Source organism: Nerophis lumbriciformis, linkage group LG21 (assembly GCF_033978685.3).
Source record: "Nerophis lumbriciformis linkage group LG21, RoL_Nlum_v2.1, whole genome shotgun sequence".
In the NCBI taxonomy this organism is placed as follows: Eukaryota; Metazoa; Chordata; class Actinopteri; order Syngnathiformes; family Syngnathidae; genus Nerophis; species Nerophis lumbriciformis.
The window spans coordinates 26,313,273-26,330,569 of NC_084568.2; positions in this window are offsets into that span (position 1 = coordinate 26,313,273).

A 17,297-nucleotide genomic window follows, 5' to 3' on the forward strand; every position below is an offset into this window, starting at 1 on the left:
TATTTTGTAATGTTTGTACCGACACAAGTTAGTTTTTTTAACTCAATATGACAGTGTTACTGTCATACTAAATATGAAAGTTATATAAACATAACTTCAAAACCAAACATGCATTATCTCTAAAAATGCCTGTAATTTTGAATCCATGTGAGTTTTACTAGAATCAGTTGTTCTTGTAAGGTTTGCAAATACAAAATATGGGTTTTACTCACAGTATACTGTCACACTCAATCTGACAGTTATTTAAACATAACTCCTAAACCACACATGCAAAATGGCTAACAATGCCTGGAGAAATGTCTCTTCGTGAGTTTTGCAGGAAAAAAAATATTTTGTGAGGTTATCCATGTGAGTTTTACTAGAATCAGTTGTTTTTGTAAGGTTTGCAAATACAAAAATTAGGTTTTACTCACTATGACAGTTATTTAAACATAACTCCTAAACAACAAATGCAAAATGGCTAATAATGCTTAGAGAAATGTATCTTTGTTAGATTTACTAAAACAATGATCTTTTGTATGGTTTGCAAAGACACAAGTCTTTTTTTTGTACTCAATATGATAGTATAACTGTTATACTAAATATGAAAGTTGTATAAACATAACCCCAAAACCAAACATGTAATCTGTCTAAAAATGCCTGTAATATTGACTCTTTGTGAGTTTTACCAGAATCAGGTATTTTGGTAAGGTTTAAAATTACAAAAATTAGGTCATAATGACACATTCAATATGACAGTTATTTAAACATGACTCCTAAACCACACATGCAAAATGGCTAATAATGCCTGTAGATATGTATCTTTGTGAGTTTTACTAGAAAAAAATATATTTTGTAAGGTGTGCAAAGACACAAGTTAGTTTTTTTTACTTAATATGACAGTATAACTGTCATACTAAATCCATCCATTTTCTTCCGCTTATCCGAGGTCGGGTTGCGGGGGCAGCAGCTTAAGCAGAGAAGCCCGGACTTCCCTCTCCCAACCACTTCGTCCAGCTCTTCTCGGGGGATCCCGAGGCGTTCCCAGCCCAGCCGGGAGACATAGTCTTCCCAATGTGTCCTGGGTCTTCACCGCGGCCTCCTGCTCGTCGGACTTGCCCTAATGAAAAAAGCAATACAAATGTAGTCAAACACAACTCTAAACCAAACATGTAAAATGTCTAAAAATAAGGTTAACATTTACAAAAATTAGGTTTTACTCATAATAACAGTATAACTGTCTTATTCAATTTAACATTTATTTAAACATAACTCCAAAACCACCTTTGTGAGTTTTACTGGAAAAAAATATTTTTTAAGGTTTGTACAGATACAAGTTAGTTTTTTTTATTCAATATGACAGTATTACTGTCATACTAAATATGAAAGTTATATAAACATTACTCCAAAACCAAACATGCATTATGTTTAAAAATGCCTGTAATATTGTATCCATGTGAGTTTTACTAGAATCAGTTGTTTTTTTTAAGGTTTTTAAATACCAAAATTAGGTTTTATTTACTTTGACAGTTATTTAAACATAACTCCTAAACAACAAATGCAAAATGGCTAATAATGCTTGGAGAAATGTATCTTTGTTTGTTTTACTAGAATGATTATATTTTGTAAAGTTTGCAAAGACACAAGTTAGTTTTTTTTACTTAATATGACAGTATAACTGTCGATGCTGTTTACGGCAGACAAACTGCTTTACGGTAGACGAAAACGTGACTGCTGTTGTTTAGTGTTGTTACCGCGCTGGGAGGACGTTAATGAAACTACCAAACAATAAACCCACATAAGAAACCAAGAACTCGCCCTCGATCATTCTACAGTTATAACGTGATTGGGCAGGCATGCTGTTTATATCGTGGGAAAGCAGACGTGAATACAGGCTGTCCTCACTCAGGTCAGCCTGAATTTCGGGAGATTTTCGGGAGAAAATTTGTCCCGGGAGGTTTTCGGGAGAGGCGCTGAATTTCGGGAGTCTCCTGGAAAATCCAGGAGGCTTGGCAAGTATGCCTAAACTACACATAAAAAATGGCTAATAATGCCTGAAATAAGGCATTCTTGTGTGTTTTACTCGAAACATATGCTTTTTTAAGGCTTGCAAACACAAAAAGTATTTGTTTTCCTCAATATGACAGTAAAGATCTTAAAATCCTGATATAATGCGAAATAAGCAATAACAATGTATTCCATCATAATTCCTACACCAAGTAAGCAAAATGTCTAAAAATGCCTGTAATATTGAATCTGTGTGAGTTTTACTAAAATCAGTTGTTTTGGTAAGGTTTACAAATACAAAAATTAGGTTTTACTCTTTATGACAGTTATTTAAACATAACTCCATCCATCCATCCATCCATTTTCTTCCGCTTATCCGAGGTCGGGTCGCGGGGGCTGCAGCCTAAGCAGGGAAGCCCAGACTTTCCTCTCCCCAGCCACTTCGTCCAGCTCCTCCCGGGGGATCCCGGGGCGTTCCCAGGCCAGCTGGGAGAGATAAGCTTCCCGTTTCCTGGGTCTTCCTGGGCCTCCTACCGGTCGGACGTGACCCAAACACCTCCCTAGGGAGGCGTTCGGGTGGCATCCTGACCAGATGCCCGAACCACCTCATCTGGCTCCTCTCGAAATGGAGGAGCAATGGCTTTACTTTGAGCTCCTCCCGGATGACAGAGCTTCTCACCCTATCTCTAAGGGAGAGCCCCGCCACCCGGCGGAGGAATCTCATTTCGGCCGCTTGTACCCGTGATTTTGTCCTTTCGGCCATGACACAAAGCTCACTACCATAGGTGAGGATGGGAACGTAGATAGACCGGTAAATCGAGAGCTTTGCCTTCCGGCTCAGCTCCTTCTTCACCACAACGGATCAATACAGCGTCCGCATTACTGAAGACGCCGCACCGTTCCGCCTGTCGATCTCACGATCCACTCTTCTCTCACTCATGAACAAGACTCTGAGGTCCTTGAACTCCTCCACTTGGGGCAAGATCTCCTCCCCAACCTGGAGATGGCACTCCACCCTTTTCCGGGCGAGAACCATGGACTCTGACTTGGAGGTGCTGATTCACATCCCAGTCACTTCACACTCGTCTGCGAACCGATCCAGTGAGGGCTGAAGATCTTGGCCAGATGAAGCCATCAGGACCACATCATCTGCAAATAGCATAGACCTAATCCTGCAGACACCAAACCGGATCCCCTCAACGCCCTGACTGCGCCTAGAAATTCTGACCATAAAGGTTATGAACAGAATCGGTGACAAAGGGAAGCCTTGGCGGAGTCCAACCCTCACTGGAAACGGGTCCGACTTACTGCCGGCAATGCGGACCAAGCTCTGACTCTTGCAAAGGGAGCGAACCACCACAATAAGACAGTCGTTACCCCATACTCTCTGAGCACTCCCCACAGGACTTCCCGGGGTAAATGGTCAAATGCCTTCTCCAAGTCCATAAAGCACATGTAGACTGGTTGGGCAAACTCCCATGCACCCTCAAGGACCCTGCCGAGAGTATAAAGCTGGTCCGCATTCCACGACCAGGACGTAAACCACACTGTTCCTCCTGAATCTGAGGTTTGACTATCCGGCGTAGCCTCTTCTCCAGTACACATGAATAGACCTTACCGGGAAGACTGAGGAGTGTGATCTCACGATAGTTGAAACACACCCTCTGGTTCCCCTTCTTAAAGAGAGGAACCACCACCCCGGTCTCCCAATCCAGAAGTACCGCCCCCGATGTCCACGCGATGTTGCAGAGTCTTTTCAACCAAGACAGCCCCACAGCATCCAGAGTCTTAAGGAACTCCGGACGGATCTCATCTACCCCCAGGGCGTTGCCATTGAGGAGCTTTTTGACTCAGCCCCAGAAATAGGAGAGCCCACCACAGATTCCCCAGGCACTGCTTCCTCATAGTTGGTGGGAATAAGGAGGTCTTCGAAGTATTTCCTCCACCGATCAATAACAGCTGCAGTAGAGGTCAGCAGCGCACCATCCTCACCATACACGGTGTTACAGTGCACTGCTCCCCCCCCTTGAACCGGCGGATGGTGGTCCAGAATCGCTTCGAAGCCGTCTGGAAGTCGTTTTCCATGGCTTCTCCAAACTCCTCCCATGTCCGAGTTTTTGCCTCTGCGACCGCTGAAGCCGCACTTCGCTTGGCCTGTCGGCTGCCTCTGGAGTCCCATGAGCCAAAAGGACCCGATAGGCTCTTTCTTCAGCTTGACGGCATCCCTCACTGCTGGTGTCCACCAGCGGGTTCTAGGATTACCGCCACGACAGGCACCAAACTCCTTGCGGCCACAGCTCCAATCAGCCGGCTCGACAAGAGAGGCACGGAACATGGTCCACTCAGACTGAATGTCCAGCGCCTCCCTCGTGACATGTTCAAAGTTCTTCCGGCGGCGTTCCCAGCAAACCCTCACAATGCGTTTGGGCCTGCCAGGTCTGTCAGGCATCCTCCCCCACCATCGCAGCCAACTCACCACCATGTGGTGATCGGTAGAAAGCTCCGCCCCTCTCTTCACCCGAGTGTCCAAAACATGAGACCGCAAATCCGATGACACAACTACAAAATCGATCATGGAACTGCGGCCTAGGGTGTCCTGATGCCAAGTGCACATATGGACACCCTTATGTTTGAACTTGGTGTTTGTTATTGACAATCTGTGACGAGCACAAAAGTCCAATAACAAAACACCACTCGGGTTCAGATCCGGGCGGCCATTCTTCCCAATCATGCCTCTCCAGGTTTCACTGTTCTTGCCAAGATGAGCGTTGAAGGCCCCCAGTAGAACGAGGGAATCACCCAGTGGAGCACTTTCCAGTACTTCCTCGAGTGAATCCAAAAAGGGTGGGTACTCTGAGCTGCCGTTTGGCGCGTAAGGCCAAACAACAGTCAGGACCCGTCCCCCCACCCGAAGGCGGAGGAAAGCTACCCACTGGTCACTAGGTTGAACTCCAATGTGCAGGCTTTGAGCCGGGGGGCAACAAGAATTCCCACCCGAGCCCGTCGCCTCTCAACGCAAGCATTATAACTCCAAAACAACAAATGCTAATAATGCTTGGAAAAATGTATCTTTGTTAGTTTTACTAGAATAATAATCTATTGTAAGGTTTGCAGACACAAGTTTGTTTGTTTTACTCAATATGACAGTATAACTGTCATACTAAATATGAAAGTTGTATAAACATATCTCCAAAACCAAACATGCAATCCATCTAAAGATGCCTGTAATATTGAATCAATGAAAAATAGTTTTTTTACTCAATATGACAGTATAACTGTCATACTAAATCCATCCATTTTCTTCCGCTTATCGGAGGTTGGGTTGCGGGGCAGCAGCCTAAGCAGAGAAGCCCAGACTTCCCTCTCCCCAGCCACTTTGTCCAGCTCTTCTCGGGGGATTCCGAGGCGTTCCCAGGCCAGCCTGAGACATAGTCTTCCCAATGTGTCCTGGGTCTTCCCCGTGGCCTCCTGCCGATCGGACTTGCCCTAACGAAAAAAGCAATAAAAATGTATTCAAACATGTGAAATGTCTAAAAATGCCTGAAATATTGAATCTTTGTGAGTTTTACTAGAATCAGTTTTTTTTGTAAGGTTTGCAAATACAACAATTTTTTGTTTTACTGGAAAAACATAGTTTGTAATGTTTGTAAAGACACAAGTTAGTTTTACTCAAGATGACAGTATAACTGTCATAATACATATGAAAGTTATATAAACATAATTCCAAAACCAAACATGCATTATGTCTAAAAATACCTGTAAAATTATATCCATGTGAGTTTTACTAGAATCATTTTTTTTTGTCGTTACTAAATCCATCCATTTTCTTCCGCTTAACCGAGGTCGGGTTGCGGGGGCAGCAGTCTAAACAGAGAAGCCAAGACTTTCCTCTCCCCAGCCACTTCTTCCAGCTCTTCTCGGGGGGTTCTGAGGCGTTCCCAGGCCAGCCGGGAGACATAATCTTCCCAATGTGTCCTGGGTCTTCCCCGTGGCCTCCTGCCGGTCGGACTTGCCCTAAACACCTCCCTCGGGAGGCATTCGGGTGGCATCCTGAGCAGTTGCCCGAACCACCTCACCTGGCTCCTCTCAATTTGGAGGAGCAGCGCTTTACTCTGAGTTCCTCCCGGGTGACAGAGCTTCTTATCCTATATCTAAGGGAGAGACCCGCCACCCGGCGGAGGAAACTCTATTTGGCCGCTTGTACCCGTGATCTTGTCTTTTCGGTCATAACCATGACCATGGGTGCAGGATGGGAATGTAGATCCATCCATCCATCCATCTTCTTCCGCTTATCCGAGGTCGGGTCGCGGTGGCAGCAACCTAAGCAGGGAAGCCCAGACTTCCCTCTCCCCAGCCACTTCGTCCAGCTCTTCCTGTGGAACCCCGAGGCCTTCCCAGGCCAGCCGGGAGACATAGTCTTCCCAACGTGTCCTGGGTCTTACCTGCGGCCTCCTACCGGTCGGACGTGCCCTAAACACCTCCCTAGGGAGGCGTTCGGGTGGCATCCTGACCAGATGCCTGAACCACCTCATCTGGCTCCTCTCGATGTGGAGGAGCAGCGGCTTTACTTTGAGCTCCCCCCGGATGGCAGAGCTTCTCACCCTATCTGTAAGGGAGAGCCCCGCCACCCGGCGGAGGAAACTCATTTCGGCCGCTTGTACCCGGGATCTTGTCCTTTCGGTCATAACCCAAAGCTCATGACCATAGGTGAGGATGGGAACGTAGATCGACCGGTAAATTGAGAGCTTTGCCTTCCGGCTCAGCTCCTTCTTCACCACAACGGATCGATACAGCGTCCGCATTACTGAAGACGCCGCACCAATCCGCCTGTCGATCTCACGATCCACTCTTCCCTCACTCGTGAACAAGACTCCGAGGTACTTGAACTCCTCCACTTGGGGCAAGATCTCCTCCCCAACCCGGAGATGGCACTCCACCCTTTTCCGGGCGAGAACCATGGACTCGGACTTGGAGGTGCTGATTCCCATCCCAGTCGCTTCACACTCGGCTGCGAACCGATCCAGTGAGAGCTGAAGATCTTGGCCGGAGGAAGCCATCAGGACCACATCATCTGCAAATAGCAGAGACCTAATCCTGCAGCCACCAAACCAGATACCCTCAATGCCCTGACTGCGCCTAAAAATTCTGTCCATAAAGGTTATGAACAGAATCGGTGACAAAGGGCAGCCTTGGCGGAGTCCAACCCTCACTGGAAAAGTGTCCGACTTACTGCCGGCAATGCGGACCAAGCTCTGGCACCGAGCATACAGGGAGCGGACCGCCACAATCAGACAGTCCGTTACCCCATACTCTCTGAGCACTCCCCACAGGACTTCCCGAGGGACACGGTCGAATGCCTTCTCCAAGTCCACAAAACACATGTAGACTGGTTGGGCAAACTCCCATGCACCCTCAAGGACCCTGCCAAGAGTATAGAGCTGGTCCACAGTTCCACGACCAGGACGAAAACCACACTGTTCCTCCTGAATCCGAGGTTCGACTATCCGGCGTAGCCTCCTCTCCAGTACACCTGAATAGACCTTACCGGGAAGGCTGAGGAGTGTGATCCCACGATAGTTAGAACACACCCTCCGGTTCCCCTTCTTCAAGAGAGGAACCACCACCCCGGTCTGCCAATCCAGAGGTACCGCCCCCGATGTCCACGCGATGCTGCAGAGTCTTGTCAACCAAGACAGCCCCACAGCATCCAGAGCCTTAAGGAACTCCGGGCGGATCTCATCTACCCCTGGGGCCTTGCCACCGAGGAGCTTTTTAACTACCTCAGCAACCTCAGCCCCAGAAATAGGAGAGCCCACCACAGACTCCCCAGGCACTGCTTCTTCATAGGAAGACGTGTTGGTGGGATTGAGGAGGTCTTCGAAGTATTTCCTCCACCGATCCACAACATCCGCAGTCGAGGTCAGCAGAACACCATCCCGGCCATACACGGTGTTGATAGTGCACTGCTTCCCCTTCCTGAGGCGGCGGATGGTGGTCCAGAATTGCTTCGAAGCCGTCCGGAAGTCGTTTTCCATGGCTTCCCCGAACTCCTCCCATGTCCGAGTTTTTGCCTCTGCGACCGCTGAAGCCGCACACCGCTTGGCCTGTCGGTACCTGTCCGCTGCCTCAGGAGTCCTATGAGCCAAAAGAACCCGATAGGACTCCTTCTTCAGCTTGACGGCATCCCTCACCGCCGGTGTCCACCAACGGGTTCTAGGATTACCGTCACGACAAGCACCAACTACCTTGCGGCCACAGCTCCAATCAGCCGCCTCGACAATAGAGGCGCGGAACATGTTCCATTCGGACTCAATGTCCAGCACCTCCCTCGTGACATGTGCAAAGTTCTTCCGGAGGTGGGAATTGAAACTCTCTCTGACAGGAGACTCTGCCAGACGTTCCCAGCAAACCCTCACAATGCGTTTGGGCCTGCCAGGTCTGTCCAGCATCCTCCCCCACCATCGCAGCCAACTCACCACCAGGTGGTGATCGGTAGAAAGCTCCGCCCCTCTCTTCACCCGAGTGTCCAAAACATGAGGCCGCAAATCCGATGACACAACTACAAAGTCGATCATGGAACTGCGGCCTAGAGTGTCCTGGTGCCAAGTGCACATATGGACACCCTTATGTTTGAACATGGTGTTCGTTATGGACAATCTGTGACGGGCACAAAAGTCCAATAACAAAACACCGCTCGGGTTCAGATCCGGGCGGCCATTCTTCCCAATCACGCCTCTCCAGGTTTCACTGTCGCTGCCAACATGAGCATTGAAGTCCCCCAGTAGAACGAGGGAATCACCCGGGGGAGCACTCTCGAGTACTCCCTCGAGTGAATCCAAAAAGGGTGGGTACTCTGAGCTGCGGTTTGGCGCGTAAGCGCAAACCACAGTCAGGACCCGTTCCCCCACCCGAAGGCGGAGGGAAGCTACCCTCTCCAACGTACAGACTCTGAGCCGGGGGGAAACAAGAATTGCCACCCCAGCCCGTCGCCTCTCACTGCCGGCAACGCCAGAGTGGAAGAGAGTCCAGCCCCTCTCGAGAGAGTCCGACTATATCTAGCCGGAACTTCTCCACCTCGCGCACTAGCTCAGGCTCCTTCCCCCCCAGCGAGGTGACGTTCCACGTCCCAAGAGCTAGCTTCTGTAGCCGAGGATCGGACCGCCAAGTGCCCTGCCTTCGGCTGCCGCCCAGCTCACATCGCACCCGACCTCTATGACCCCTGCTATGGGTGGTGAGCCCATTGGAGGGGGGACCCACGTTGCCTCTTCGGGCTGTGCCCGGCCGGGCCCCATGGGGACAGGCCCGGCCACCAGGCGCTCGCCATCGTGCCCCACCTCTGGGCCTGGCTCCACAGGGGAGCCACGGTGACCCGCGTCCGGGCGAGGAAAAATCTAGGACCTCGATTTGTACTTTTCATAAAGGTCTTTGAGCTGCTCTTTGTCTGATCCCTCACCTAGGACCTATTTGTCTTGGGAGAGCCTACGAGGGGGCATAGAAGCCCACAGACAGCATAGCTCCTAGGATCAGTGGGACACGCAAACTCCTCTACCACGATAAGGTGGCGGCTCAAAAAGGAGGTTATATAAACATAACTCCAAAACCAAACATGCATTATGTCTAAAAATGCCTAAAATATTGTATCTGTGTGACTTTTACTAGAATCGGTTATTTTGTAAGGTTTGTAAATACAAACATTTGGTTTTACTCACTATGGTAAATGGGTTATACTTGCATAGCGCTTTTCTACCTTCAAGGTACACAAAGCGCTTTGACACTATTTTTACATTCATCCATTCACACACACACATTTACACACTGATGGCGGGAACTGGCATGCAAGGCCCTAACCACAACCCATCAGGAGCAAGGGTAAAGTGTCTCCCTCAAGGACACAATGGACGTGACGAGGTTGGTAGAAGGTGGGGATCGAACCAAGAACCCTCAAGTTGCTGGAACGGCCACTCTCCCAACTGCGCCACACCTTCCCCATGTATACTGTCTCTGTCTCTGTATCTGACAGTTATTTAAACATAACTCCGAAACCACACATGCAAAATGGCTAATAAGAGAAATGTATATTTTTGAGTTTTACTGGAAAAAAATATTTTGTAAGGTTTGCAAAGACACAAGTCATACTAAATATGAAAAGTTATAAACCTAACTCCAAAACCAAACCTGCATTATGTCTACAAATGCCTGTAATATTGTATCTTTGTGAATTTTACTAGAATCAGGAGGTTTATAAGGTTTAAAAATACAAAAATTAGGTTTACTCATAATGACAGTATAACTGCCGCACGCAATATGACAGTTATTTGAAAACTCCTAATCCACACAAGCAAAATGGCTATTGATGCCTGAAATAACTCAAAACATATGCTTTTTTAAATCTTGCAAACACAAAAAGTAGTTTTTTACTCAATGTACAGTAATGTTCTTAAAATCCTGAGATAATACGAAAAAAGCAACAAAAAAAAATGTATTCCATTATAATTCCTAAACCAAACATGCAAAATTTGTAAAAATGCCTGTAATATTGAATCAATGTAAGTTTTACTAGAATCAGTTGTGTTTGAAAGGTTTGCAAATAGAAAAATTAGGTTTTTTTCACCATGACACACTCCATATGACAGTAAATTAAACATAACACCTAAACTACACATTAAAATGAGCTAATATTGCCTGAAATAATGCATTCTTGTGAGTTTTACTCGAAACATATGCTTTTTTAAGGCTTGCAAACACAAAAAGTAGTTTTTTACTCAATATGACAGTAATGTTCTTAAAATCCTGAGCTAATGCGAAAAAAGCAATGAAATTATATTCAATCATATTTCCTAAATCAAACATGCAAAATATGTAAAAAAAAAAAAAAAGCCTGTAGTATTGAATCCATGTGAGTTTTACTAGAATTGGTTGTGTTTGAAATTTTTGCAAATACAAAAATTAGTTTTTTTTCACCATGACAATGTACACCCAATATGAGAGTAAATTAAACATAACTCCTAAACTACACAGAGAAATCAGCTAATAGTGCCTGAAATAATGCATTCTTGTGAGTTTTACTCGAAACATATGCTTTTTAAAGGCTTGCAAACACAAAAAGTAGTTTTTTACTTAATATGACAGTAATGTTCTTCAAATCCTGAGATAATGCGAAAAAAGCAATAAAAATGTATTCCAACATAATTCCTAAACCAACAATGCAAAATGTCTAAAAATGCCTGTAATATTAAATCCATGTAAGTTTTACTAGAATCAGTTGTTTTAGTAAGGTTTGCAAATGCAAAAATTAGGTTTTACTCTGTCAAACTCAATATGACAGTTATTTAATCATAACTCCTAAACTACACATGCAAAATGGCTAATAATGCTTGAAATAATGCATCCTTGGGAGTTTTCCTCGAAACATATGCTTTTTTAAGGCTTGCAAACAAAAAAAGTATTTTTTTACTCAATATGACAGTAATGTTCTTAAAATCCTGAGATAATGCGAAAAAAGCAATAAAAATGTATTCAATCATAATTTTTAAACTAAACATGCACAATGTATAAAAATGCCTGTAATATTGAATCCATGTAAGTTTTACTAAAATCAGTTGTTTTAGTAAGGTTTGCAAAACAAAAATTAGGTTTTACACTTTATGAAAGTAAACTGTCACACTCAATATGATATTTATTTAATCATAACTCCTAAACTGCAAATGCAAAATGTCTAATGATGCCTCAAATAATGCATTCTACGGAGTTTTACTCGAAACATTTGCTTTTTCAAATCTTGCAAACACAAAAAGTAGTTTTTTACTCAATATGACAGTAATGTTTTTAAAATCCTGAGATAATACGAAAAAAGCAAAAAAAGGTATTCCAACATTATTCCTAAACCAACAATGCAAAATGTCTAAAAATGCCTGTTATATTAAATCCATGTAAGTTTTACTAGAATCAGTTGTTTTAATAAGGTTTGCAATTACAAAAAATTGGTTTTACTCTGTCAAACTCAATATGACAGTTATTTAATCATAACTCCTAAACTACACATGCAAAATGGCTAATAATGCTTGAAATAATGCATCCTTGGGAGTTTTCCTCGAAACCTATGCTTTTTTTAAGGCTTGCAAACACAAAAAGTGTTTTTTACTCAATATGACGGTAATCTTCTTAAAATCCTGAGATAATGCAAAAAAAGCAATAAAAATGCTTTCTAAACAAAAATAATTTCTAAACCAACAATGCAAAATGTCTAAAAATGCCTGTAATATTAAATCTATGTGAGTTATAGTAGAATCAGTTGTTTTTGTAAGGTTTGCAATTACAAAAATTAAGTTTTACTCACTATGACAGTATACTGTCACACTCAATATGACAGTTATTTAAAAATAACTCCTAACTACACATGCAAAATGGCTAATGATGCCTCAAATAATGCATTCTACGGAGTTTTACTCCAAACACATGCTTTTTTAAATCTTGCAAACACAAAAAGTAGTTTTTTACTCAATATGACAATTATATTCCTAAAATCCTGAGATATTGCGAAAAAAAGCAATAAAAATGTATTCAATCATATTTCCTAAATCAAACATGCAATATGTGTAAAAATGCCTGTAATATTGAATCCATGTGAGTTTTACTAGAATCAGCTGTGTTTGAAATTTTTGCAAATACAAAAATTAGTTTTTTTTCACCATGACAATGTACACTCAATATGACGGTAAATTAAACATTACTCCTAAACTACACATAAAAATGAGCTAATATTGCCTGAAATAATGCATTCTTATGAGTTTTACTCGAAACATATGCTTTTTTAAGGCTTGCAAACACAAAAAGTAGTTTTTTTACTCAATATGACAGTAATGTTCTTAAAATCCTGAGATAATGCGAAAAAAGCAATAAAAATGTATTCCAACATAATTCCTAAACCAACAATGCAAAATGGCTAAAAATGCCTGTAATATTAAATCCATGTGAGTTTTACTAGAATCGGTTGTTTTTGGAAGGTTTGCAAATACAAAAATTAAGTTTTACTTACTATGACAGTATACTTTCACACTCAATATGACAGTTATTTTAAAAAAACTCCTAACTACTTATGCAAAATGGCTAATGATGCCTCAAATAATGCATTCTACGGCGTTTTACTCTAAACACATGCTTTTTTAAATCTTGCAAACACAAAAAGTAGTTTTTTACTCAAGATGACAGTTATATTCCTAAAATCCTGAGATAATGCGAAAAAAGCAATACAAATGTATTCAATCATATTTCCTAAATCAAACATGCAATTTGTGTAAAAATGCCTGTAATTTTGAATCCATGTGAGTTTTAGTAGAATCAGCTGTGTTTGAAATTTTTGCAAATACAAAAATTTTTTTTTTTTCACCATGACAATGTACACTCAATATGACAGTAAATTAAACATTACTCCTAAACTACACATAAAAATGAGCTAATATTGCCTGAAATAATGCATTCTTGTGAGTTTTACTCGAAACATATGCTTTTTTAAGGCTTGCAAACACAAGAAGTAGTTTTTTTACTCAATATGACAGTAATGTTATTAAAATCCTGAGATAATGCGAAAAAAGCAATAAAAATGTATTCCAACATAATTCCTAAACCAACAATGCAAAATGTCTAAAAATGCCTGTAATATTAAATCCATGTGAGTTTTAGTAGAATCAGTTGTTTGTGTAAGGTTTGCAAATAAAAAAATTAAGTTTTACTCACTACGACAGTATACTTTCACACTCAATATGACAGTTATTTAAAAATAACTCCTAACTACTTATGCAAAATGGTTAATGATGCCTCAAATAATGCATTCTACGGAGTTTTACTCTAAACATATGCTTTTTTAAATCTTGCAAACACAAAAAGTATTTTTTTACTCAATAGACAGTTTATATTCCTAAAATCCTGAGATAATGCGAAAAAAGCAATACAAATGTATTCAAACATATTTCCTAAGTCAAACATGCAATATGTGTAAAAATGCCTGTAATATTGAATCCATGTGAATTTTACTAGCATCAGCTGTGTTTGAAACTTTTGCAAATAAAAAAATTAGGTTTTTTCACCATGACAATGTACACTCAATATGACAGTAAATTAAACATTACTCCTAAACTGCACATAAAAATGAGCTAATATTGCCTGAAATAATGCATTCTTATGAGTTTTACTCGAAACATATGCTTTTTTTAAGGCTTGCAAACACAAAAAGTAGTTTTTTACTCAATATGACAGTAATGGTCTTAAAATCCTGAGATAATGCAAAAAAAGCAATAATAATGTATTCAATCATATTTCCTAAATCAAACATGCAATATAGGTAAAAATGCCTGTAATTTGAATCTATGTGAGTTTTACTAGAATCAGCTGTGTTTGAAATTTTTGCAAATACAAAAATTAGTTTTTATTCACCATGACAATGTACACTCAATATGACAGTAAATTAAACATTACTCCTAAACTACACATAAAAATGAGCTAATATTGCCTGAAATAATGCATTCTTGTGAGTTTTACTCGAAACATATGCTTTTTTAAGGCTTGCAAACACAAAAAGTAGTTTTTTACTCAATATGACTTTAATGTTTTTAAAATCCTGAGATAATGCGAAAAAAGCAATAAAAATGTATTCCAACATAATTCCTAAACCAACAATGCAAATTGTCTAACAATGCCTGTAATATTAAATCCATGTGAGTTTTACTAGAATCAGTTGTTTTTGTAAGGTTTGCAAACACAAAAATTAAGTTTTACTTACTATGACAGTATACTTTCACACTCAATATGACAGTTATTTAAAAATAACTCCTAACTACTTATGCAAAATGGCTAATGATGCCTCAAATAATGCATTCTACGGAGTTTTACTCTAAACACATGCTTTTTTAAATCTTGCAAACACAAAAAGTAGTTTTTTACTCAATTGACAGTTATATTCCTAATATCCTGAGATAATGCGAAAAAAGAAATAAAAATGCATTCAATCATATTTCCTAAATCAAACATGCAATATATGTGAAAATGCCTGTAATATTGAATCCATGTGAGTTTTACTAGAATCAGCTGTGTTTGAAATTTTTGCAAATACAAAAATTGGTTTTTTTTCACCATGACAATGTACACTCAATATGACAGTAAATTAAACATTACTCTAAACTACACATAAAAATGAGCTAATATTGCCTGAAATAATGCATTCTTTTGAGTTTTACTCGAAACATATGCTTTTTTAAGGCTTGCAAACACAAAAAGTAGTTTTACTCAATATGACAGTTTAATTCCTAAAATCCTGAGATAATGCGAAAAAAGCAATAAAAAATGTATTCCATCATAATTTCTAAACCAAACAGGCAAATTGTCTAAAAATAACTGTAACATTGAATGCAAGTGAGTTTTACTAGAATCAGTTGTTTTTGTAAGGTTTGCAAATACAAAAAAAAGGTTTTACTTACTATGACAGTTATTTAAACTATATGTATCGTTGTGAGTTTTACTAGAAAAAATATATTTTGAATGTTTACAAAAACAAAAGTTAGTTTTTTTTTACTCAATATGGTAGTATAACTGTCTTACTAAATCCATCAATTTTCTTCCGCTTATCCGAGCTCGTGTTGCGGGGGCTGCAGCCTAAGCAGAGAAGCCCATACTTCCCTATCCCCAGCTACTTCGTCCAGCTCTTCTCGGGGGATCCCGAGGCGTTCCCAGGCCAGCCAGCTGATATAATCTTCCCAATGTGTCCTGTGTCTTCCCCGTGGCCTCCTGCCGTTTGGACTTGCCTTAACAAAAAAAGCAATACAAATGTATTCAAACACAACTCCTGAACAAAACATGTAAAATGTCTAAAATGCCTTTAATATTGAATATATGTGAGTTTTACTTGAATCAGTTGTTTTTGTAAGGTTTGCAAATACAAAAATTAGGTTTTACACTTAACTTTATAACTCAATATGTGTGGCAGTTATACTACCACACTCAATATGACAGTTATTTAAACATAACTCCTAAACTACACATGACCATTTTCTAATAATGCATGAAGAAATGTATCTTTATGAGTTTTACTAGTAATATTTTCTTTTGTAAGGTTTTCAAAGACACAAGTTAGTTTTTTTTACTCACTTTGACAGTATACTGTCACACTCAATGTCAGTTATTTAAACAAACTCCTAAACCACACATACAAAATGGCTAATAATGCCTGTAGAAATGTATCTTTGTGAGTTTTAATGGAAAACAATATTTTGTAAGGTTTGTAAAGACACAAGTTAGTTTTTTTTACTCAATATAAAAGTATAACTGTCATACTATATATGAAAGTTATATAAACATAACTTCAAAACTACACATGAACATTTTCTAATAATGCATGAAGAAATGCATCTCTGTGAGTTTTACTCGTAACATTTTCTTTTGTAAGGTTTGCAAGACACAAGTTAGGTTTTTTTACTCACTTTGACAGTATACTGTCACACTCAATATCAGTTATTTAAACATAACTCCTAAACCAAACATGCAAAATGGCTAATAATGCCTGTAGAAATGTATCTCTGTGAGTTTTACTGGGAAAACATATTTTGTAAGGTTTGTAAAGACACAAGTTAGTTTTTTGTTTTTTACTGAATAAGACAGTATTACTGTAATACTAAATATGAAAGTTGTATAAACACAACTCCAAAACCAAACATGCATTATGTCTAAAAATGCCTGTGATATTGTATCTGTGAGTTTTACTAGAATCAATTGTTTTTGTAAGATTTGCAAATACAAAATTTAGGTTTTACTCACTATGACAGTTATTTAAACATAAATCCTAAACAACAAATGCAAATAGCTAATAATGCTTGGAGAACTGTATCTTTGTTATAGAGAGCCTGCTGACCAACCATCTCTGTCTGGACTGGAGCCTGCAGTGCCTCAGACTGGAAGTCTCTCCAGAGAGTGGTGAGGACAGCGGAAAAGATATTCAGGAATCCTCTTCCTCCTATCCAGGAGATCGCAAAAAGCGCTGCCTGACCAGGGCTCAGAAAATTTGCAAAGACTCCTCCCACCCCCACCGAGGACTGTTTTCACTGCTGGACTGTAGAAAGAGGTTCCGCAGCCTCCGAAGCAGAACCTCCAGCTTCTGTAACAGCTTCTTCCCTCAGGCCGTAAGACTCTTGAACGCATTATAATTAAATTATCCCCTCAATTCCCCTCAAAATGGATTAACTCGCTGGAATAAAAAAACACAATATAACATACACCCATAAACGTGGGCGCATGTGGAAAAAGTGCAATATATTTATCTGCACAGT